At 39.3% G+C, this 23738-nt stretch overlaps 1 protein-coding gene across 1 annotated transcript in view; it reads left to right on the forward strand.

The window, feature by feature from the left end:
- Positions 1 to 348: 348 nt before the first annotated feature.
- The window catches only part of sclt1 (sodium channel and clathrin linker 1), a 194582-nt gene continuing 171192 nt past the window's right edge, over positions 349 to 23738 (forward strand). Inside the window, exon 1 of the mRNA XM_049472483.1 lies at positions 349 to 602. The gene's annotated coding sequence lies outside the window, so the exon portion shown is untranslated. The remainder of the gene's footprint in view (positions 603 to 23738) is intronic.

Here is a 23738-nt window from a genome sequence, read left to right on the forward strand (position 1 = left end):
CTTTTTTCTTTCTTCCTTTCTTTATTTACTTATCTTTGACATCGCTAATATGTTGCTGTTACTTCTTGTTTACTCTTTTAATCTATCTCTTTACCTATTTGTATAACTAATGAAAAATATAAAATTAAAAATAAATAAAAACTCATCCATTTTCGTAGAGGGGCTCCAAACCGGAAATAGGTTTACCCATCGCCTCTCCCGGAACTTGGCCCCTCCTCCTTGCGTGAAAACGTTTTAAATGACAGTAAAATTGACCAATAATATCTTCCCACTAAGTGGGCGGGCTTTAAACTGTATCATAATTTCCCAGCTGCGGTGGCCAGGCTAGTTAGTTAGCTAGCTTTAGCTAATTTGTTGAGTCATGATGGAAGCGGATGCCAGCACTACCGCTGTACAGGAGGACAGCTCTGCAAATTTGTTATCCAAGCCGTTTTCTAGATTAACTTTTAACAAGAAGTTGACAGACGTTTGGCCTTAATTTCCATGGAGAAAGAACTGTTAATGGGTTTAAAAGCAAAGGACCAGTTGCATGACGCTGCTAACAACCATTTTTTCCAAAAGGACATGAGAATGGACTTCATTTTCAACTAATTTTCTGATGGGTGAGTTATTAAAGTTTTTTTAGGCCGCCGTGCCAGCTGGGTTGATTGTGTCTGAGCTGCTAATTCTATTTGTGTAATGTGAAGGTGAATTTAAGAGTTTAAACGTTTCTTAGATGTGAATTAGATGCGAATTTAGACATTTCCCCTCAGCCACAACAAGCTATTAGCTGACACCACAATTAGTAAATAAAACAAGACAATTCCAAACAGGAAGAAACAACATTAAACAAACAACCAAAACTAATAAAAATAAAGGACATTCCTGCACAAAATAAACTCAAAACTCAAACTGACTTTTTTTTTTAGAATAAAAAAACTCAAAAGAAAAAAAAAAGAAACTAAACTGAACCCAAAATACTAAGAAAAATGTAATCTAACGAATGTCTAAAGACAAATAGAAAAACAACAACAACAAAAAAATATATTACAAAAAAAATGCAAATATCCCAAAGTAAATAAACTGTTTTTTGGGGAGGAAACCAAACAAAGAAAGCACTGCTGCTGTAAATGTTAAACGTTAGCTGCCACAGTTAACAAATAAAACAAGACAAATGATCCCAACAGAAAGAAATAATTTTTAACCAGAATGGCCTAAATAAAAAAGAAACGAATCATGTACAGAGTAAACTCATAAAAACGGATTAAAATTATAAGAACGGATCAGCAGCTGAACTTACTTTAGATTTTTACCAGTGTCATATTTGGATTACTTTTCCACCTCGGGCTCATTATGACAGTTTATGGGGCGGGTCGAATCTCGGGCAGAAAGTTCAAGGGCTCAGGTCGGGTTGGTCGGCCTGGATTTTATGAGAATTATAAAATGAACTTAAAACTAAACATATTATTTGAAAGGCAGAATTATAGAATAGACTTAAAACTAAAAATATTATTTGAAAGGGAGAAATATAAAAAAGGCCTAAAACGAAATATATTTAAACAGGAGAATTATAAAATAGACTTAAAACCTAAATATGTTATTTGAAAGGCAGAATTATAAAATTAACTTTGAACTAAAAATGTTATTCGAAAGGGAGAATGATAAAATATACCAAAAAACAAAATATATTTGAAAAGGAGAATTATAAAATAGACTTAAAACTAAACTAACTATTTTAATTGAAAAGGAGAATTATAAAATTAACTAATTAATGTTATTTGAAAGGGGGAATTATAAAGCATACCTAAAACGAAATCTATGTGAAAGGGAGAATTATAAAATAGACTTAAAACTAAAAACATTATTTAAAAAGGAGAATTATAAAAAAGGCTTAGAACTAAAAAAAATATTTAAAAGGGGGAATTATGAAAGGCTTAAAACGAAATATATTTGAAAGGGAGAATTATAAAATAGACTTAAAAATAAAAATATTATTTGAAACAGAATATTAAATTTGACTTAAAACTAAAAATATTATTTGAAAGAGACAATTATAAAAGACTTAAAACTAAATATATTATTTGAAAGGGACAATTATAAAAGACTTAAAACTAAATATATTATTTGAAAGGCAGAATTATAAAATTGACTTAAAAATAAAAATATTATTTGAAACAGAGAATATTAAATTTGACTTAAAACTAAAAATATTATTTGAAAGAGAGAATTATAAAAGACTTAAAACTAAAAATATTATTTGAAAGGGACAATTATAAAAGACTTAAAACTAAATATATTATTTGAAAGGCAGAATTATAAAATTGACCTAAAACTAAAAAATATTTAAAAGGGAGAATTACAAAAAAGTGTTAAAACGAAATATGTTTGACAGAGAGAATGATAAAATAAACTTAAAACTAAAAAAATATATATTTTAAAAGGAGAATTATAAATTTGACTTAAAACTAAATATATTATTTGAAAGAGAGAATTTTAAAATATACTTTAAACTGAATATATTATTTGAAGGAGAATTTTAGAATATACTTAAAACGGAATATATTATTATTTAAAAGAGAGAATTATAAAGTGCACTTAGAACTTATAAAATATTATTATAGATGGAAAATGCAGGCGCGGCTTCATTTAGCGTCAAGATTCCCACATCTAGCTGTCTGTCGTTGCTTCTGTAGAAGCTAGAATGATGCGCTAAACGTTATCCCACCAAAACAGAACGAGTTAAGTCATAAAATAAATGAATGTAGGCATCAAAAGAGAAAGCTGAAGTATTTAAGTATTAAAACCGCTATGCATTATTATTATTATTATTATTATTATTATTATTATTATTATTTAATATCTACACTGAAAATAACTGTGTGTGTGGGAGTAATAAATCATGTCCATGGCTCCGCTCATTCACGTTAACGGAGTATTTTACCCTACACTGCTTTTTAACGAGTACCATACAGAACAGCCAATCAGAACAGAGGTCACGCGTACTGTACACATACTGCAATCCAGCCTTAAAGTCTAATGAAGAAAATAAATGGCTGTGTAAAAATACATTTTAAAGGGAATAAAAAGAACGCAGTGAAATACTGGGAAGTGTGGAATGTGGCCTCATTAGTTCATCTCTGGCCACACTGTGCTCCTACTTTATTACAGCAGATTCTTTATATAAAGCTTTAATGAAGCTTATTCCTGTTCGAGACGCCCTGTTCTCTTTAGCGCAGCATCGCTTTATCTCACTGAATTACAGCTGTTTATATTCCTGGATATGGAAATGCACCAAATGATTTGTTTTATATTTTTGTTTGACGGAATCCAGAATAGAACAAAATTAAACCTTTTGAATGAAAGTCAAATACAGAATACCGAAAACATTGTTTCACAGGTTTTTACTCATTTGACCATTTTTTCACCTCTGAATAAATAAAGTACTCTAAATGTTTTCAAAGAAAAAAGCTATTACAAGACCAGAATCCAAAAATATTTATAACCTTTTTATTATTCCAGCACACAAACCAGCAGCAACACATTTACCTCAGTAGTTCTATTTTAATCCTACATTTCCCCTCTATAGTGCTGTTCTAATAACAAACGAATCTCATGAGTGCTATTCTAATCATACATTTACCTAAACAGTGCTGTTCATATCATAAAGTTACCTCAGGAGTGCTATTCTCATCATAGATGTCCCTCAGTAGTGCTATTCTAATGACACATTTTACACTTAGCTCAGTAGTGCTATTACTTTCATACATTTATCTCAGTACTGCTATTCTAATCATAGATTTCCCTTAATTGTGGTACTCATGTGGGTGTTAGCCAGTCTTTTAGTCCTTTGTGTTGGTTTGGCTTGTTGTGTGTTGTGGAATTTGATGTGTTGAGTTGGCTTGTTGAGTTGTGTCAGGTTGAGTTGGTTTCTTGAGTTGAGTTGGTTTCTTTTGTGTTGTGGTAACTGATGTGTTGAATAGGTGCGTTTGTTGGTGCTTTGGGTTGAGTGTCAGCTTGTGTGTTGGACTGGTTTATTGAGTTGATATAATGAGCTTGTGTGTTGAGTTGACATATTGGATTGTTGCATTGGACTGGCAAGTTGAGTTTCAACATTGCATCACTAAATGCTATTTTTTGCCAAATTACTTTGCCAAATATTGAGTGGCATCTCTAATTATTCTAGTAGTAATAAAAAGCAATTTTAATTCACTATCACTTTCTCCATAGTGTTTCCCAAAATTCTCTCAGGGATGTGCTTTATCTAGCATGAAGGTATTTATTGTCTCTTTATCTGCCGTATGTCTGCTATGTCTGAGATCATGTTGGCACCAGTTTGTTTGACCGAGAAGACATCTGGCACATTAAAGGCAGGCATGTGCAGCGAGGAGTTGGGACTGAAGGACACAGATGTCCAAGAAAACACTCTTTCTTTACACATTTGGAGGTGTGAATTTCACAGGCCTCTCAGAGCATCCTGCCACATATCACATGTTGTATATTTCACATGTACACCAATTTTTTTCTGGCAACCCAACACAACTGATGAGGTCACAGCTAACATGTGCAGGTCCCCTAGTGCTCATAGTGCTCATTTAACCAGTGGACTGTATAATTATTTGTTTGGCATGTGTGATTTCTGTCCAGTGCATTGGGTTGGCAAGTTGGGTTGGGGTATGTGTTTTGATTGGTGCGTTGGGTTGGTTGACTCTTTCAAATGTTGTACTGGGTGGGTACTTTAGACCAGAGCATTGGTTTGACTTGCCATCAGGGTAACGGTTTGGTCAAGGTGTTGGATTGGTGCACTGACTTATTCAAATAGATTCTTGGGTTGGCATATTGGATATGTGTGTTGGGTTGGCGCGTTGAGTTGGTGCCTTGGGTTGGAGTATGTTTTTTAATGGTGTGATAGGTTGGTAGATTGGGTTGGTGCAATGGGTTGGAGTGTTTTTTAATGGTGTGATGGGTTGGTAGATTGGGTTGGCGCATTCGTGTTGGAGTATGTGTTTAAATAGTGTGAGGGGTGGGAAGATTGGGTTGACTGATTCAAATGGGGTGCTGGGTTGGTAAAATGGATCAGAGCATTGGTTGGGTTGACTTGAGTTGGCATCAGGGTGATGACTGGGTTGGTGCATTGGGTGCATTGTGTTAGGTCAGCATGTTATATATTGGACTGGCCTGTTGGATAAATTCATGGAGTTGTCATGTTGGATTGACACACTGGGATGGCACATTGGATTGGCATGTTGGGTCAAAGTGTTTGGTTGGCCCACTGAGTTGTTGTGTTGAATTAGCAGATTAGTTCATCGCATTGTTTTGATGCATTGGGTTGGATCGGTTCATTGAATTGATTTGGTTACTATATTAAATCGTTCCATTGAGTTGTCACGTTTCTGGATCTCAGAATGCTGTGGGAGAACGGAGGTGTGCTATTCATCAAATATAAGTACTTTTATCAGGTTTTAATACAACAAAAGTCAGTTTTTTGCACCAGAGTGCTGCAACGTGCAAATCCAGCTTTTGCATCAACAATACAACAGAATAAAGAATATAAAATAACATTGCTTTTCCCCTAAATGAGCTGATGGCACTGTATATTCTGCTGAGGCACCCAAAAGCAACGCGCTGTTAAGATACAAACGTGCCAAAGTCAGAGCTCACCATTTCGAGCTGCGCAAGGTGTAATTTATTTATTTATTTATTTATTTTTGGACCCTCATGATAAATAAAAGCTGCGCAATTGACCTGTATGCTATAGATAGGTAAAATAGAGTGATTGAGTCAGAGCGTTGGGTTGGCGAGTTGGGTTTTGGCACCTCTGGACTGGATTGGATTGGCTTGGCTCTGGTGTGTTGACTCCAGGTGTTGACCACCATTAGTAAAAGTGAAAAAAAAAAGTGAAGCTAAATGTGAAAAGGGTCAGATTTGAGTGGAACAGCACGCAGGGGGGTAATGATAGGCTGTCTGCCCGTTCGACAGACGAGAGCGAGCCTGCTGGAGAAATATCACGGCCTGAATAAACAAGGGATGAAAATCGCGCTCCCTCAGAGAGGGCGAGAGCGAGAGACTGGGGCGAGAGAGGAATGGGGGAGGGAGGGAGGGAGGGATGAATGGGGATATAGGAATAGAAAAGAGGAAGACATGGTGGGGAAATCCTGTCTGGTGTCAGGGGGCTGCCATACAGCTGCTCTGCATGCTTCATCAACAGCTATTCAACCTCTCTCCAGTGCCGAGAGAGGAAAAAAAAAGAGAGAGCGAGGGGAAGCGAGGGATGGATAGGGAGAGGGAGAGAGAAAATATTTAGCTGGTGTTTTTGTAGCACTTAAAGAACCCTGTGATATTACAAAAAAAAAAAGCAGCCCAGAAATATCAGAACATACAGCGTGTTTCTCTGAGCCGACTGTTTTGTTTGGCGGCGCCGTTCGGGCCCAGCGGAGAAATCGGCACATGGAGGATTAGAGGAAGCTGGAGAAGAGAGCATGAATGAAAAGGAAGAGAGGAAGAAAGAGAGAGAGAGAGAGAGAGAGAGAGAGAGAGAGAGAGAGAGTGTATGTGTGTGTACGAGTGTGCGTTTGAAGCGTGTATGTTCCGAGGCGGTGTGTTCGAGAGTGGGCGGGGCTGGATGTATTGTGTTAGTCTCGTGTTTAATTATTCATCCGCTCAATCTCTTTGTTCTCCTCCCGAAACTTGCCTTTGAGCTACTTTGGCTTCTTCAGCAGGGAGAGGGTGAGAGCCAGGCAGAGCGCGAGAGAGTGCGAGAGAGAGAGTCATGTTCTCGCTCTTGTTCGGGATGCAGCAAGCGTCAGTGTGTGAATGCTTCATGAACCCAAAGCAGCCCGACACCTTGTGGGGTAAATATCGGCCAAAGTCCATGCAATGACATGCAATCCCTCTCGCTTTTGCTCTCGCGCTCTCTCTCACGCTTCTCGCATAAACACACTTCCCGTCTGACGAAAACACTCAGCTGTTTGACCGCATGATATCTTGCAGATAAGGGTAGATTTGTTGGGTTGGTGTGTTGGGTTACTTCCGTGTGTTGGTGTGTTGAGTTGCTGTGTTCAGTCGACCTGTTGGGTTGATTTGTTGGGTCGTGGATTGCTGTTTTGAGTCAGGGTGGTGAGTCGGTGTGTTGGATTAAAATTGTGGTTTTAATCAGGGTGTTGGGTTGCTGCGTTTGAATCAGAATGTTGGGTTGCTGTGTTCAGTTGGTTTAATGAGTTGACCTGTTGTGTTGGCATGTTGTGTTGACCTGTTGGGCTGACACAAATGGCCATGTTGAGTCGGTTTGTTGGGTTGCAGTTTTGAGTCAGGGTGGTGGGTTGGTGTGTTAAGTGGAGTTGCTGTGTTCAGTCGAACTGTTGAGTTGAGTGAATAATGGTGAGTTGACCTGACGGGCTCACACAAGTTGGCATGCTGGGTTGGTTTGTTGGGTCGTGGATTGCTGTTTTGAGTCAGGGTGGTGAGTCGGTGTGCTGGATTAAAATTGTGGTTTTAATCAGGGTGTTGGGTTGCTGTGTTCAGTTCGTTTAATGAGTTGACCTGTTGGGCTGACACAAATGGGCATGTTGAGTCGGTTTGTTGGGTTGCAGTATTGAGTCAGGGTGTTGGGTTGGTGTGTTTAGTCAAGCTGCTGTGTTGAATCAGGTTGTTGGGTTGCTGTTTTGAGTCAGTGTGGTGAGTTGGTGTGTTTAGTTGGGTGGCCATTTTGAGTCAGGGTGTTGAGCTCAAGTGTTGAGTGGGGTTGCTGTTAAGTTTGAGTGTTGACTCGGGGCGTTGGGTTGGAGAGTTGAATGAGAATGTTGGTTTACTGTGTTTGAATCCGGTTGTTGGGTTGGTGTGTTCAGTTGGGTTGCTGTGTCGATTCAGATTGCTGGGCTGCTGTTTTGAGTCAGGGTGGTGAGTTGGTGTATTTTGTTGGGTTGCTGTTTTGAGTCAGTGTGTTGAGTTCAAGTGTTGAGTGGGGTTGCTGTTAAGTTTGAGTGTTGACTCGGGGCGTTGGGTTGGAGAGTTGAATGAGAATGTTGGTTTACTGTGTTTGAATCCGGTTGTTGGGTTGGTGTGTTCAGTTGGGTTGCTGTGTCGATTCAGGTTGTTGGATTGCTGTTTTGAGTAAGGGTGGTGAGTTGCTGTATTGAGGAAGGAAGTTAAGTTAAGTTAAGTATTGAGTTGGGTTGGTGTGTTCAGTTGGGTTGCTGTGTTGAATCAGGTTGTTGGGTTGCTGTTTTGAGTCAGTGTGTTGAGTTCAAGTGTTGAGTGGGGTTGCTGTTAAGTTTGAGTGTTGACTCAGGGTGTTGGGTTGGAGCGTTGGATTAGAATGTTGGGTTACTGTGATCAAATCAGGATATTGGGTTGGTGTGTTCAGTTGACCTGGTTGTGTTGGGTTGGAGTGTTGAATTAGTGTGTTTTCGGTTGGGTTGCTGTGTTGATCTGGCATGTTGATTTGACCTGTTGGGCTGACATAGGTTTGTATGTTGGGTTTATACATTGAGTTGAGTTAAAAGTGTGTTGGGTTGACGTGTTGAGTTGAGGCAGAGTGTTTGGTTGGCAGGTTCAATTGATCCCACAATCCTAAAAGAGTCCAAAAACTTTATGGGACAAATATCAGCCAAAGTTCATGCAGGTCAGATATTGTTTCTTGCTTCCGTTCCATTGAGATGGCAGTAGTATGTGGTTGTCCTGTTGAGATTGTCCTCTCTGTCTTGTCTTGTCTGTATAGTACACAGAGACAGTGAGAGCAAGAGCGAGAGAGCAAGAGCGAGAGAGCAAGAGCGAGAGAGCAAGAGCGAGAGAGCAAGAGCGAGAGAGCAAGAGCGAGAGAAAATTGGATTATGTTGGGCTGTAAAGTTGAAGCCGAGCTATGTGAGGACTCGGGGGTTTGACGGGTTTTTCATGGCACCACTTTCATCACGGAGATGGTGTGTGTTGAGATGAGTTTCATCATAGGTTTGGTGTTTGTGAGAGAGAGTGAGCGCGCGAGAGAGAGAGAGAGATCTGTTCCTATCTGAACTTCTAAAGGAACAGGAAATTCACTCTAAATAAATATGAACTCTCTGTGCATTGCAGAAATGGCTCTTCTCGTTTACTTACTTATTTATTTATTTACTAATTTATTTAGACATTTGCGCCCCAGCTGCCACATGACCGACCGTCAGCTGTGGTTGAAATGTGGTGGAAAAAATGTCATGTCGTAGATGACGTAGATTTATCTACAATGAATTTGATAAAGTATATCATCACTGTCCAATAAATTTAAAATGAAGAATCTCCATTTTTGACCATTTTTTGTTTTCTTTAGTTCAGTTAATGAATGAACCAATAGAATTTCTCTGGAATTACCTGAAATAAACTTTTTTTATTGACTTCCATTGAATGTTAAGAAGGTTTTATCTCGCTCCTTTAAAGTTGCTGTTAAAAATGACGAGTTTCTTTGATTGATTTTACCAAATTGAAAACCTTTGGAATATAATCAAGAAGAAGATGGATGATAACAAGCCATCAAACCAAACTGAACTGCTAGTGAATTTTTGCACCAAGGGTAAAGCAGCATAAAGTTATCCAAAAGCAGTGTGTAAGACTTGTGGAGGAGAACATGCCAAGATGCATGAAAATTGTGATTTTAACTCTTAACTTAGAGCAAATAAATGCTCTAAATGACGATATTTGTATTTGGAATTTGGGAGAAATGTTGGCGGTAGTTTATAGAATAGAACAACAATGTTTATTTTACTTAAACATAAACCTATAACTAGCAAAATCAGATGAACTGAAACAGAAACTTGTGAGAAAAAGTGGTCTCTTTGTTTTTTCCAGAGCTGTATTTGTCTTGTCTTGTCTTGTGAAGGCTTGAACGTCCTTCATCTGAATGAACTTAGAATGGTCTTCGATTGAGCTACGAGACCAGGAACATACTGTATTTCAGATGCTGAATGTAATTGATTGAGTCACAGGTGATTTATAGATGAAGCTCATTGGACTCATCAAAGATGAATCAAAGAAGAACTTGGAAAGAATAAAAATGAGAAAGAAATCGAAGTGTCTGCCAGATGAGAGAGCTTCAGAAAGTCTAAAACAATGAAGATGATGATCTTTAAACTGAAGAAAACCAAGAATTCCAGAGAGCTACCAAGAAGGACACGGACCAATCGGACGGCATCGTCTATAAAAACGCAGAAAATGGAAATGCTAGACGTGCTGTTCGGAAGATACATAAGATCAAACCTGATTTGCAGCCTAGAGAGTTGGTATGCATAGAGACGCTATCCTAACAGATCAAAGAAAGATTGGAAGAACACACACCAGATGTCTACAAAAAGGAGATCAACCAACAAGGCACTCGTGTTGAAGTCAGACGCTAGAAGACGAAGTCGGCCAAGCCCTGAGATCACTGCCAGAACAGAAAGCCACAGGGATGAGGAAGACTGCAGAAGAAATATTCAAAGATTCTGAAGAAGAATGAATTCTGAATTATGCCAACGTATCTGCAGAACCACTCCGAATCCGCAGACTGGAAGAACTTGGGTTTTATCCAAAGAAGCGGAAGAGAAGAAGAGAGCAGAAATGCTGTTTAAACTGCTGCAATTTCCAATTAGAGCACATGCCTCCAAAAATGATGATTTAACCTTGAATTGAAAAGGCAGAAAACGTGCAACATGTTTTGGGAAAAGCTGAGAGATCAACAAGAGACGGCATGCGCTGATTTTACTCTGCATATTTAAAAAGAGAAAAGAATTCAGTCTTTCATCCACCAGAAGATCCCTTTCTTTCTTCTGAGAAACCTCTACACTCAAACACAAGCCACAGAAATGATTATAGACAATGGATATTGGTGTTGTTGTTCTTCTTCTTCATCTTCTTCTTTCTTTTTTAATCTTATTCTTCATCTTCTTCATTATCTTGTTCTTGTTCTTCTTCATTATCTTGTTGTTGTTGTTGTTGTTCTTCTTGTTCTTCTTCTTCGTCATCTTCTTCGTCATCTTGTTCTTCTTCTTCGTCATCTTGTTCTTCTTCTTTGTCATCTTGTTCTTCTTTGTCATCTTGTTCTTCTTCTTCGTCATCTAGTTCTTCTTTGTCATCTTGTTCTTCTTCTTCGTCATCTTGTTCTTCTTTTTTTTTAATCTTATACTTCTACTTTGTCTTCTTCTTCTTTTTCATTGTCTTGTTCTTTATCATCTTGTTCTTTTTGTACTTGTTCTTGTTCTCGTTCTTTTTCTTCATACTCTTCATCTTGTTCTTCTTCTTCGTACTCCATCTTCATCTTGTTCTTGTTCTTCTTTCTTTTTTCAGTCTCTTATTATTCTTTTTCTTGTCCTTCTTCTTTCTTTTTCTCTTCATCTTGTTCTTCTCCTCCTTCTTCTTTCATCCTTTTAGCTTGTTGTTCTTCTTTTTCACAATTTTCTTTATCTTGTTGTTCTTCCTCCTCTTCATCTTGTTCTTCATCTTCTTTGTTTCTTCTTGTTTTTGTTCTTCTTGTTCTTGTTCTTTTTTTCACAATTTTCGTGTTCTTGTTAGTGTTTTTCTTCTTTGTTCACCTCTTGTTTTTTGTTTTTCTTTGTTCTCTTTTTTAATCTTGTTCTTATTCTTTTTCATAATTTTCTTGTTCTTCATCTTGTTCTTGTTCTCTTTATATTATATTTTGTCTTCTTCTTCTTCTTTATATTGTTTTACTTTGTTTTCCTCCCTTTTTCTTTGTATTCTTCTTCTTTGTGTTCTTGTTCTTCTTCTTCTGCTTTATATTGTTTTACTTTGTTTTCCTCCTTTTTTCTTTGTATTCTTCTTTATATTCTTTATCTTCTAATTTGTTTTCTTCTTCTTCTTCTTCTTCTTCTTCTTCTTCTTCTTCTTCTTCTTCTTCTTCTTCTTCTTCTTCTTCTTCTTCTTCTTCTTCTTCTTCTTCTTCTTCTTCTTCTTCTTCTTCTTCTTCTTCTTCTTCTTCTTCTTCTTCTTATTATTATTATTATTATTATTATTAATCTTGATGTTCTTCCTCCTCTTCATCTTGTTCTTTTTCTGCGTTCTCTTCTTGTTTTTGTTCTACTTCTTTTTCACAATTTTCATCTCGTTCTTGTTAGTGTTCTACTTCTTTTTCTTATTCGTTTTCCTCCTTTTTTCTTCTTCTTCTTCTGCTTCTTCTTCTTCTTTTTATTTCCTATATTCGACAGGTCAGTAACAGAGCAGAATCTTCTTCTTCTTCTTCTTCTTTGTCTTGTGTTTGTGTCTCTCAGGTTAAGCAGGGCTCCTGCTGCAGTGTGGGCTCGGTGCAGTGTGGTGTCCAGAACAGCCTGAGGTGAGGTGAACCAGGCAGCAGGTTCAGCTTTGTTTCCAGCTTAGCAGCTCTCTCTGTACTTCTGCCAGCTCTGAACCCAACTCGCACTGGACTCCCACTGCAGCACCACGCTCTCCAGCAGCAGCAGCAGCAGCAGCAGCTTCTGATTTAAAAAGCTTTATTTCTTCTTCTTAACAGTTACTGGATTATTATCCACCCTCAGTGAGATCTACAGATCTGAAGATACAGTAACAACACTGAATTCATACTTTCTGAATAACCAGTCAATATACTAAAATGAATAAGTACATATAGTGGCGTGAAAAATATTTACCCCCCATAAATTAACTGTAATTCAATTTCACTACCAACATCCAGACCTGTAGAATCACCTGTAGTTTATTGCCCCTTTATAATGCACTATGACGTCCCCACGCGTTCCTTTGATTTTAAATAAATGCTCCTTTTTGCTTTAGTCACTGTAATTGGGGTATAAATTAAATTCAATTCTACAATTTTAACACTGAAGCATTCAGATCGTTCTAATTAACCGCATTACGGCATCAAATTAGGGTCTTGAATGTTGGTGTGCATCTGAAAAAAAAAACAAAAAAAAAACATGCACATATGTGAATGTGTGAATTTCTCGCGAGCAGTCAACTGTTTAAAAAAAAAAAGTGGTGCATCCGTGCAACTCAAAAATACATAAAAATAAATAAAATAAATAGTTTCAAATGTGGTTACACTCTAAAAAAAAAAGAATTGACCTTTTTTTTTAACCCTCTGGAGCCCACAAACTCACTAGATCAGGGGTACGAGATATCGTGAGATTAAAACGTGACGATATTTCTTGTCACGCTTAAACCTGTCTCGCGGAAAAAAAAAAAAAAAAAAAAAACAGTAGGGGAGCTCGGCGCGACAGTAGGTGAGCTTGGCGCGACAGTCAAATACAACTCTAGTTTTTAAGCCATTTTTCATTTTTTACATTTTTTTTTTTTTTTTTTTTTTAAATCCCGTCTCGTTCTCGTGAACCCAGTATCATGTCTCGTCTCGTCTCATAATATTAGTGTCTCGTCACACCACTAGGTGTCGGCAATTGAGTTTGGCAGTGGGCCAGATATTTTCCAAGCCATTATGTGGCCACAAAAAATATAAATCTGTTTTGGAAAATGAAGTATAATGGGATGGAGTGCTACAGACTAGTAGCTCTCCACCCCAGAGGGTTGTTGAACCCAATTGCAGCAGAACAGTTGATCTCAAAGCAGGTAAACCCAAGAAGAAAGGAAAAATATGAATAAATAAACACACTCACTCACAAGCAGCAGAATCTAACCAGTCTCGTCAGGGTCGCAATTCAATACACTACCGCTGCCTCTGCTTGTGAATTGGGACACGGCCAGGAAAAAAACACCCTTATAAATAGATGGGAAGCCTAAGAACGTGTGGGGGGGAAAAAAGAAAACGTGCTGAAACTAAAGTCACACAGCGCAACAGAGAGACAGGGGAGGATTGTAAACAAAAGCTCACCAGAGCAGCATTTTATTTATTTATTTTTATCATTATCATTCATTTAATCCACTTTTACCTGCAGTGTGAATGCGAAGTCAGTAAAACTAAAGCTCTATTCTAAAGTAACGGTAGAGCATCGCCGTCGCAGTTTCAGCAGCGCAGAGCTCAGCAGAACCCGCAGGATCCTGTAAGCAGGGCTGCGGGCAGTTTCAGCATGGCGGACAGTAGCAGCAGCAGCACAGAGTAAAATCAGCACTACACAGAGCACAGTGGCATGAAATTACATTTCTGCTCTGAAACGGTCATTTCTATTCACAAACGATTCACTAAACGCACTTAGAATGCATTCCGAATGCATCAGTGCCGTTATATATGCACAGAAAAGCTGCTGCAACCGCCCCAACTACCCTCCGAGAGCCCCGGCACTGCGGGCAACTACAAACCCGCACTGCAGTTTCAGTTTAGCAGTTTAGGTTGGTAGAGAAACTGCTGGATATAATCATGGAGCAAGGATTTGTATAGTGTCCTGCAACTTTGAATTAAATGTGGATGCAATTCGTATGAATTCTAGCTAGAAGCCCACTGTCACTCACTTTCAGGCCTCCACCGAACTTCCGATGCTCATGCTCCACAGTTTTCAACCTCACTCACAAGATAGCACCTCACAACATCTACAGCTACGTTGAATGTGGATGTGAATCCTGTGGACTATCGGGCCTCAATCAAACTACGATACTTGGCATCATTTTAACCTCACTCACAAGATAGCACCTCACAACATATGCATATGTGAACTTTGTGGATTTATCTGTCTGTCTACTGACTACACTCACAAGATAACACCTCACAACTTTTACAGATGAGTTGAATAATGATGTGAATTCAATGGACCATCGGGCCTCAACCAAACTACAATACTTGACGACATCATCTTAACCTCACTCACAAGATAGCACCTCACAACTTGTGTATATTTGAACTTTGCGTATCTATCTATCTGTCTGTCTGTGTGTCTATCTATATATCTACTGATATATATCTATGATATATCTACTGTCTGTGCCGGAGCTCCTCTGAGCTCAAACCAGACTCTGTAAGTTTTCCAATGCTCACGAGAACTGCGACCTGCTTTCCGACCTTTAGTTCTAACAGTTCTACAAGGACCACTGGTTCATCTTTACAAACTAACACACAGACACTCTGGCAGAAGCTGGAGAGAGACCGAATATGTCTGTGAAAGCCAGAAAACGAGAAAGAGAAACTAAAGTCCGCCTGAAACATTTATTATTACACTCTGCAACTGTAGGGGGAGCCCACGAGCACAAAATCTCAATCCTACCTAGTGGAGCTTTAAATGAGCTGCTGGTGTTTCTTCACAGTCTGAACCTTGCTGTTAAGATACAAACGTGCCAAAGTCAGAGCTCATCTGGTTCTTAAAGGGAATGAAAACTGGCAAACCGATTGGTTTATTTCACGTTACGGCGTTTTACAGTGTGCAATTGCCTGGAGCGCTATGGATCGCTAAAAATACCGTAGAGCCGAGAGAGAGAGAGAAGGGGAGAGAGAGAGAGCGAGAGAGTGAGATGTCAGATAAAGAGCAGATCTCTCTGCCGTACTTGTGTTAACAGATTTAGTGTTGCACGCTGGAGTGACTCTGTCAGATCAGAAGGTCGTGATGCTCGGCTCTGACGGGTGGGCCGGGTGGGCCGACGGTGGGGGGGGGGTGGTATTTATAAGAGTGACAGATTCACACACAGAGCAGATTTGAGCCTAATCTGGTACAGAAGCGATATTAATGAGTGTATTCAGAAGACAGTAGCAGCAGTAATGAGCTGTCAGCACAGCGGCAGCCAAGTGGCAGGAAATCTTTCAGCTTCATTACAGACTAATGCCTCTGTTTCTGCCCGGAGTTTAGCCCCGCCCACTCAGCCTACACCAATTTAGCCGTGTGCCTTTATTCAACAGCAGTTTAAGTGTATCAGTTTAGCTTACAGCAGTTTAGCTCCACCCATTCAGCCTACAGCAGTTTATAGCTCCACCCATTTATTTATCCTACAGCAGTTTATAGCTCCACCCATTTATTCAGCCTACAGCAGTTTATAGCTCCACCCATTTATTCAGCCTACAGCAGTTTATAGCTCCACCCATTTATTCAGCCTACAGCAGTTTATAGCTTCACCCATTTATTCAGCCTACAGCAGTTTATAGCTCCACCCATTCAGCCTGCAGCAGATTACAGCAGTATCCATATAGCATACTACTGTTTAGCTATCCCTATTCAGTCTACAGCAATTTAGCTCCTCCCATTCAAACAACTAATGTGTTGGTCCACTCATTCAGTGTACAGCCATTTAGCTCCACCCTTTTAATCCCCAATTTAATCTATTTAGCTTACAATGGTTTAGCATACAATTGTAAAGCTTCACTCATTGATTCAGACTCCAGTAGTTTAGCCCCTCCCATACAGTCTACAGCCAACAAAAGCTTAACCCTGCCCATTTGCCCTACAGAAGCTCAGCCCCGCCCACTCAGCCTACAGTTGTATAGCCCCACACTAAGCATCAAAGTTGCCAACAGATCAAATGTACTTCTCACTGATCTTCAGTACTGATGATCATTCCGGATGAATAAGTTGAATTTGTCACGTCGTCCCGTTTGCATTCCAGTCGAGCTCCCGTTTTCCGTGCAGATCCTGAGTGATTATGATATAATGATCGATCGCTGCTCTCTGACAATGCTCCTAAAGGAACATCAGAAACCCCCGTCTGACACAAAGCTCCTCTGGCAGCCTTCCTTAACGATCTGGGCTTTAATAAGCACCGCCAAGCTCTCTCTCAGCCTCCCGGATCCCGAGCTCCATCTCTAAACCGAGCCCTCGCACAAGGCCGAGCTTCCGTTATCAAAGCCGACAGCGTTCCTGCCGAGAACAAAACAGCACAGGTGGAATTAAACACGGAAACAAAGAACGTTCCTCTTTCTTTCGCTGGAATTTACTCTCCTCAGAACTCTCCGGAGCACTCGCTGGCAGAGAGCCGAGTCTGCTGAAGTTTTTAATAACTGACTGGCCGCCAGAGTCGGTTAGCGTCCAACTGTCAGAAGTCTCTGGACTGAATGGTTTGGAGACATGTTGATATTACAGTTTTTCTGTGACGTTATTTTCTCTCTTAAGTGGTGTTATGAACCAAAGCAGTTCTAATTCACTCAAATGGCAGCAAGTGTGCCCCAGCACTGAGCTGTGGAACTGTGGAACGGTGTTCTCTGGAATGATGGCACTCCATCCAGTGATTGGGATGTGGTATGGAATTGAGAAGCTGGGAATGAGTTGGGGAATTGGTTGTGAAGTGGGGAACTGGCAATGAGGTCAGGATTTGGGGGTGTGCTAAGGATGAGGTAGGACATTGGGAATGAGTTGGGGTTTCTGTGATGAGTTTGCGTATTGGGGATGAGATGGGGCATGAAGGTGAGGTGGGGAGTTAGGGATAAGGTGGGTAGTGGTGGAAGACTTGTGAGTTGGGGACAAGATGGGAATTTGGGGATAAGCTGGAAAGTTGAGGGTGAGGTGGGGAATTGGGGATTAGTTGGGGGTGAGCTAGGGACTTAAGGATGAGTTGGGGAAAATTGGGCATTAGTTGGAGGTGGGGATTTGGGGGTTAGATGGGGAGTTGGGAAAGATAGATTAGTTGGGAAGTTAAGGGTGAGGTGGGGAGTAAGGGATTAGTTGGGGTGAGCTAGGGATTTAAGGATGAGTTGGGGAAAATTGGGAATGAGTTGGGCAGTTAGGGATGAGCTGGGGACTTGAGGGTTAGGTGGTGAGTTGGGGATGAGCTGGGGACTTGAGGGTGAGTTGGGAAAGAGTTGGAGATGAGTTGGGGAGTTGAGGGTGAAATAGTAAGTAGAGAACTAGCTGCTAATAATCTGGGGACTAGAGGAAAAATTGGGGGGGGAAAATTGGGGATGAGTTGGAAAGTTGAGGGTGAGGTGGGTTGTAAGGCACTAGTTTGGGGCTGAGGACTTGAGTTGGGGTTGAGCTGGGGGACTAGGGGGTTATTTGGGTTAGTTGGGGAGTTGGGGATGAGTTTGGAATTCTGGGTTAGTTGGGTATGAGTTGGGAAGTTGATAGTGAGGTGGGGAATTGGGGATTAGTTTGGAACTTCTGGGTTAGTTGAGGAGTTGAGGATGAGTTTGGATCTTCTGGGTTAGTTGGGGAGTTGGGAGTGAGTTTGGAACTTCTGGGTTAGTTGGGGAGTTGGAGATGAGTTTGGAACTTCTGGGTTAGTTGGGGAGTTGGGATGAGTTTGGAACTTCTGGGTTAGTTGGGGAGTTGGGAGTGAGTTTGGAACTTCTGGGTTAGTTGGGGAGTTGGGGATGAGTTTGGAAGTTCTGGGTTAGTTGGGGAGTTTGGGATGAGTTTGGAACTTCTGGGTTAGTTGGGGAGTTGGGGATGAGTTTGGAACTTCTGGGTTAGTTGGGGAGTTGGGGATGAGTCCCTAATGTAGGCATTAGAGTACAGCATGTGAAGTGTTAAAAATGATGGTTACTTATAAAATATTGGATTTTTTTATTTTCATATCAGGTATTCAATTAGCATATGTGCAAATTTAATTTACCCTTCTAAATATTCCACATTAGTTTAATTTAAAATGGATAAAATGCATGAATGCCCTCTAGTAAAAATTCAGATTGGCTAAGTAAGTATTATAATTTAACTTGTTTTAATTAGGAGTGCAAATTAAATTCCCGGTAGCCAGAAATTAGGGAGAGAAAGTTATAACATTTTGCCATAATCACAACTGACCAGCTGGGAAGTTGAGGGTGAGGTGGGGAATAGGGGATTATTAATAGGGGAGAGATAACGAAGATGATTTACCGCAATACAGATGTCATTTTTTTTGGAGGGAGCCCTAATTTATTAATTTGTCTAAATTTGTTATAATAATTATTGCATAATATACACTTTATGTAAATCCTGTAAACTTCATTTCACTTCTGAAATATCCGTGTGTTCTTCTGCTATTTGATAATGAATAACTGAAATTACTGATCTGAACAACCAATTATTTATAAATTAAAAAACAATAAATGTTATTGTTATTAATTATAAAGGAATGCCCAAACTTTTTTATACCGCTTTATTGGAACCACTTACTAGATAGAGACTTTACTAAAGAAGCCTTTACTAAAGTACTGGTGGGCAGTGTGGAGTCAGTCGTTTCTACTTTTGCAAAACACACACACACACACACACTCACACCCTGGGGGGGGAAATGAGCATCAGGTGTTTGGAGACAATAGCAGAACAGAAGACAACAAAACAGCAGAACCACAGCAGACGTGTTCCCAGGAACTCGCGGCTGTTTTTATCCATGATGCTGCGTTAATTATTCACACTTCTTCATTATTTATATCGCTTATTTATTTATTTATTAAAATACTGTGTGTGTGTGTGTGGGTACAGGGTCAGTGTGATGTCGAGTGCCGCTGTTTGATTTGTGTTTATGACACACTCCACCACACTCAGGTAATTAGGCTCGGAGAACTCGTTTTTGTTTAGCATTCAGGAGAACGAACACACACACACACACACACACACACACACACACACACACACACACACACACACACACATACACACACACACACACACCTTGGCAGAGTGAGACTTTAAACTCTAATTGATTTGTTTGTGTGCAATAATTGTGAGACAGAATTCTTTAATTATAACTTTGCAGTCCGTCTCCCCCAGAGAGAGTGCGAAAGAAAGAGAGAGAGAGCGAGAGAGAAAAAGAGAGAGAGAGAGACTTTAAAGGAACAGTTCATTCATTAATCAAATCAGCATGTTTAATCTCTGAGCTCAGATTCACTCCTTGTTTTCGAGTGTCACCCTTTCGATTGAGAATGAAAGCATGAAAAAAGTTCTACTAGGAGACTCCGCACCACCAGCAGCTTCTACCTGCTTTCAAAAGCCGTGAATCACCTGTTCTCTCTTTTAGTGCTTTCAGGTAGTGCTGGGCGATATGCGAATAATTATATATCACAATATGGATTTTTTTTCATATCACGATAACGATGTATATCATGATATATCACATTTAAGTATGTTTTCAGTTATTCTTAGAAAAATATAAACCAAACTTTCACAAATGAGAATTACTGCCTTTTAGTGCAGCAATATATATATATATATATTAGGGGTGTCATGATTCTCTAAATCCTCAATTCGATTTTATTTCCGAATTTAGGCTTGAGATTTGATTCGATTCTCGATTTTCTTTTTTCTTTTTTCTTTTTACAGCATAGAGGCCTATGCTAGTTTTACATTAATCTATGGTCAGTCATTGGTTTCATTCATCACATTTACAATATCATATTTCAGATTTCAGATGGGCTTGATTTAAGTGATGCAAATTGACACATTACTTTACAAGATTACTTTATTATCACTTATATGAACCGAGTTTATGCAAAGTGTCATTCCAAAAGATGATGTTGATCAGCACAAGGCTGCGTCTGTGAGCTGATGTATGAGAAGCGAGTCGCTGCGGTTTCCTCCGAATGTGATGTGCTGTGATGCTACTCGGCAATGCTGTATATAAGACAATATATATATATATATATATATATATATATATATATATATATATATATATATATATATATATATATATATATATATATATATACAAGTAACACATAAGACATTATTCCCAGTTAGTAGTTACTGGTGAATGCTATATTTTATATGGATTATTAACATGTAACTACATAGTTATTAGAGACCCTTATTGCGTTTTAAAGTGGGGCCAAAATGGCTTTAAGAAATAAAGGTCATTCAATACAATCCATTTCAAGGAATTTGAAAGTATCCTCAAGTGCACTTGCTAAGACTTTTCAAAACGCTATTTTTACGATGAAACTGGCACTCATCGGGATCAACACAGTATAGGAACAGCAAGAGTTCTCTCTGTTGCACTCAGTTTATCAGCGTTATCAGTCTTGGAAACCGCTAAAGTTAACAGAACTCAAGATAAAAGCCACCAAAATGCTTTTTTTTTTTTTACAGAGTATTTTGGTTTATTTAACACTTTTAAACTTTTGAACTTTTTGGTACTGTATCTTCCAACAAGTGAAGTGAATGGGGTTTCTGTTGTTTCTCCAGTCAGTTTTCCTACTAGAACCTTAGAACCTTCCTAATAGTCTTTGCGGAATTGGCTCTACTTAGCTACTAAACATTAAATATGGACAGGAAAGACGAGTGAAAAAACTCCAGCCTGGATTCTCCGTGAAGGTCAAACACCAGGTAAAGCGTCTTTAAACGACGCGGTTCATGCGTTCCATTAATCTGATGAGCCACTCGAGAGGAAGCGGTCCGAGCGGGCGAAGCGAGTTGCGTTACTTAACGATTAGAACAGTGTTCTTTAGCCACTTCTGCAAACGGCGGCCTGCGGAACGCGGTCCCGGCAGAGCGAGGAGGAATAAAACCGCAGTGTTTTTTTTACCCACATGTAATAATAAAAGAGCGAGCGTAGCTTTGCATCGCTAACAAGCCCGGCTCTCTTTACAGCTGCACAACTGAACCTTGAGCCTGAATGAGGCCGGCTGAATGAATTACCGAGGAGAAAAATAGGAAAGAGAACAGCAGTCCATGAGCTTCCAGATGCAGGCGAGTGTGTGAAGACTGAATAACCCTGAGTAATCAGCGCAGAAACTCGAGTTTATTGAGTTCGGTTAATTCTTTATTACCGTCACTGAACATGCCACGTCTTAATACACGCAGATATGCTTACATTAACCTCAACTACAGACGTATTTTAAACCCTAGAGTCGATACTTCTAACCGAGTAATGAATGTAAATATGTTTGACTCATTTGGCAAAGACTATAGAAAAACATTAGGATGAAACTGGCACTCATCAGGACCACCAAAGGAAAGGAAGAGCAAGGAAGGGCTGGACAGGAGGTTGACAGAAGAGTTCTAAACCCTAATATCAATACTTCTACCTGATTGAAGAATGTGAATACTTTTGACTCCTTTGGCAAAGACTATTAAAAATGTTAGGATGAAACTGGCACTCATCAGGACCTCCACATGACTTGAAGAGCAAGAGTTTCCTCTGTTGCGCAGGATAAGTTAATTAGAGTTACCAGCCCCAGAAACCACATGTTACCATCCCCTACCCCTCAGGTATGAGCCACCTAAATGTGTCTCAGAGTATTTTGGTATGTTTAACACTTTTTAAAAATTTAGGATAAGATAACCCTGAATAATTAGCGCAGAGACTTGAGTTTATTGAGTTCGGTTAGTTCTTTATTACTGTCACTGAGCATGCCACGTCTTAATACACTCAGATATGCTTACATTAACTTCAACTACAGACGTATTTTAAACCCTAGTGTCAGTATTTCTACCTGAGTAATGAATGTGAATACGTTTGACTCATTTGGCAGAGACTATAGAAAAACATTAGGATGAAACTGGCACTCATCAGGACCACCAAAGGAAAGGAAGGGCAAGGAAGAGCTGGAAAGGAGCCGCAAGTTAACAGCACCCCAGATAAGAGCACCTAAATGCCTCACAAAGTGTCATGTCATGTTAACACTTAAAAACGCTGTAAACGCTTAATTAGTTTGAAAATCGGATATTTCTGATCATTGTTTTTTTATTCTATAAACTACAGACAACATTTCTCCCAAATTCCAAATAGAAATATTGTGATCTAGAGCATTTATTTGCAGAAAATAATGCAAAGAAAACAAGTTCATAAAGTTTTAAGAGTTTAGAAATCAATATTTGCTGGAATAACTCTGGTTTTAAGGTTTTTAATCACAGTTTTCATGCATCTTGGCATCATGTTCTCTCCTCCACCAGTCTTACACACTGCTTTTGGATAACTCTCTCTTTTTTTTCCAGAGCTGTATCATATTATGATTAAATGTTTGACCTCTATGTTGTAGGCTGTAAGAGCAAGCCTCATGTTCTGAGCTGAAAACTCTGTGTTGGCTTTTTGCTTTACTCTCAAATATAAAATATAAAAAAATATAAAATTATTTTAAACCTAAACCTGAGCTGGACAAAATGAAAATTTCAGACCAAATACCCTTTTTTTTCTTGAACTTTTCTTGAGGTGAATATACTGTTGTTACTGGAGGGAACAGTGAGTAGATACAGTGTTTAAGAACTCCAGCAGCACTGCTGCATCTGATTCACTCTGATAATGAGATTTTTAAGATTTCTTTATTTGTTTTGTTTTCTTGTGTTTTTTTTTTTTTTTTTTAATGCAGCAGCAACAGTAAAGCCTGTCTGTGTTTGTGATGTTTTTTGTAAATTGATCTGTTTGAGAAAAGGCCCAGACACAAGCCTTACACACACACACACACACACACACACACACACACACACACTCTGAGCCAGGCTTAAGCAGAGAGCAGTGGGACAACATTAAGAATGGGCGAGCAAAAGAGAGCGAGAGAGTGAAGGAGGGATTAGAGGAGGAGAGAAAGGTTCCCGCCAGCAATCCTGTTAAACAGCAGCGCTGAGGAAGGGGAGCAGGGATGAAGAGAGCAAAGAAAAACAAAGCAAACGAGAGATGAAAAGAAGTGCGGAGAGGAGGAGCGCACTCGCTCTTCTCCAATAGCAGAAAAATAGACCGTCGTCAAACCCCAGAGCATGTGAATAAAACACACCAGCTTTAGAGAGAGAGAGAGAGATAGAGAGAGAGGGAGGGAGAGAGAGGGGGAGAGAGAGAGAGATAGACAGAGAGAGAGGGAGGGAGAGATAGAGAGAGAGATATGATCACATACACAAAATGTGATTAATCAGGATTGCCTATGCAAGAAATGTGATTAATCACAACTACCAGCACATTAATATAATAGATTGTGATTATTGACACAAAACATTTGATCAAGCATGATTACTGACACTAAAAAAAGTGATTAATCGTGATTATCGACACAAAAAATGTGACTAAGCATGACTACTGACACGAAAAAT

This window comes from Astyanax mexicanus, chromosome 25, assembly GCF_023375975.1.
Source record: "Astyanax mexicanus isolate ESR-SI-001 chromosome 25, AstMex3_surface, whole genome shotgun sequence".
In the NCBI taxonomy this organism is placed as follows: Eukaryota; Metazoa; Chordata; class Actinopteri; order Characiformes; family Acestrorhamphidae; genus Astyanax; species Astyanax mexicanus.